The sequence below is a fragment of the Palaemon carinicauda genome, chromosome 19 (assembly GCF_036898095.1).
Source record: "Palaemon carinicauda isolate YSFRI2023 chromosome 19, ASM3689809v2, whole genome shotgun sequence".
In the NCBI taxonomy this organism is placed as follows: Eukaryota; Metazoa; Arthropoda; class Malacostraca; order Decapoda; family Palaemonidae; genus Palaemon; species Palaemon carinicauda.
Window position 1 is genome coordinate 75,145,912 of NC_090743.1, and position 2,240 is coordinate 75,148,151.

General features: G+C 35.5%; 1 pseudogene; it reads left to right on the forward strand.

Moving 5' to 3' along the window:
- Positions 1-307: 307 nt before the first annotated feature.
- Positions 308-2,240, forward strand: LOC137659073 (zinc finger MYM-type protein 1-like; annotated as a pseudogene).

Consider the following 2,240-nt stretch of genomic DNA (forward strand, 5'->3'; position numbering starts at 1 on the left):
CATTTACCAATGATGATCTTCCCGGACAGTTCCTAATTAAGTAGTTGGATCAGTAGAACTTCAAAAGTTCAAAATCACAGAAAATGTTTTTATGCTGAACAGGCTGACATAGGTCTTCTTATAGTTTATGCATGAAATATGTTTTGATGTTACTGTTTTTAATTTTTTTTATTTTAATTGTTCATTATTTCTCATTCCCTTTCCTCATTGGGCTATTTTTCCCTGTTGGAGCTCTTGGGTTTATAGTATCATGCTTTTCCAGCTAGGGTTGTAGCTTAGCTAGTAATAATAATGATAATAAAATATGATGCATGAAAACGTATTAAAGCATGAAAAAGGCACGTAGCCTACCATCTTATTGCTATGAAAAAATGGCTCAACCTCAAAATTTTACAGTTGCAAGGTGACTTTCAAAACAACTTGATAACCAACAAAACAACAGGTTCTTCACAATAGAGAATATTTTAAGATACTATTAAGCATTGTTATTACAATTATTGCTAAAAGAAACATGGCATTCAGGGGCATGATAAAAGTGAAAGTTCATTAAATGAGGTTTTCTTTCTGGAAATTTTTTACTTCATAAGCAAATTGTGAGAGATTTTGTGACCTGAAAAAAAAGATTAATTAAATGCCAAGTACACCTCTGGGCTGAGTCAGAATTGTATTCTCAAAGCTGCAGCCGATTATGTGCTTAATGTCATAGCCAAAGAATCCAAGTCATCACCCTTCTTTGCAGTGATATCTGATTAGGCTAGAGATGTTAGCATTACTAACAGCAGCTCTGTGTCTGCATTAGGTATGTTTTAGATGAAACAGTAAGTGCGAAGTTCATATTATTAATTTCTTTGAAGAATCTTGGTGCGACATCTGTAGCTATTGCGTTGCTAGAGAAGCTCCGTAATCTTAGCCTGAATATTAATAAAGTAATAGCATAGTGCTACGATACAGCATCTGTAATGAAGGGCAAAATCAGTGGTGCACAGGCACAAATCTAAGAATCTGTGAAGGATCTATGCTTTAATGTGCCATGTTCTGCACACAATTTGCAGTTAGTCATGATGCACAGCTGGCTGCCTGCCAGAAGTAGCAGATTTTTTCCATGGTTTAACCTTGCGCCATGATATATTCATAGACCTCCAGAAAGATAAAAAACTGTCAGTTCTGGAACTTCCTAAAGTATGTCAACACAAATGGGAAAATGACCATAAGCCCAGTCAATATCACAACGCTGTGAGATTTTGATGGATATTCTAGAAGATTGTCTAGCCATGGAAGGTCTGGTGAAGAAAAAGCCTTACCTAATGGATTTCTACAAGATTTAAGTAAGTTTGAGACAGTCCTTCTGTTGATTACCTTTTTTAAGTATTTGATATTACAATCCCACTATGAAAGACACGACAGAATGAGAATATGTAACATGCTGCAACACTTAGCATGGCACAAGAAACACTTGAAATTATTAGTAACTAAAGAACAACAGATTTACATTTGAACATAGTTTGGCAAAAATTAATTGAGTTTGTTACTGAGAGAAACGTAACTTCAGCTATCCGTCAACCTTCAAGGAAAAGGGAACCATCTTTACGTCTGTTGGAATCATTTGTAATCGAAAACACAGGCCAACGAGACACTTTTGAAAGGGTTGAGGACCCAAGAGCCTACTGTAAAAGGTTTCTGTATAGCCCTATTTTTGACAAATTACTCGGTGAATTTAGATAAATATTTGATGATCTAAAATGTACCCTCTCTGGCGTAGTTGCCAGCACCCATCCTCCCCAAATTTCTTAAATGAAAATGATTTGTAATACCATGTTGACTAGTGCTTAATTGAAGGGAGAAGCCTCCATGTAGAACTAATTATTGCTCAGAGAATGGTGTGAAATCTATTTCTGATGCTTTGGATAAACTGAAACCAATGAAGGAAGGTTTCCCCACACACATGGAATTCAATGGAATTTAATGTGATTTGGCTTTAACTTTCTCTGTCAGTAATGCTAAATATGAGCGATCTTTTTTCCGTCTTGAAATTGGTCAAAACTTACCTTAGGGCATTAATGGATCAGGAACGACTGACCAGTCTAGGCACAATTTCTATTGAGAAAACTGTAGTGTATTTCCTTGATCCTGATAGGTCAGTGGATAGATTTGCAGCTATTCTAAATTTAATATCTCTACAGTCCAACCACAAGGCGTTTATCTGTAATTTAATTATGTTAGATATAGTATACTTCATGTAA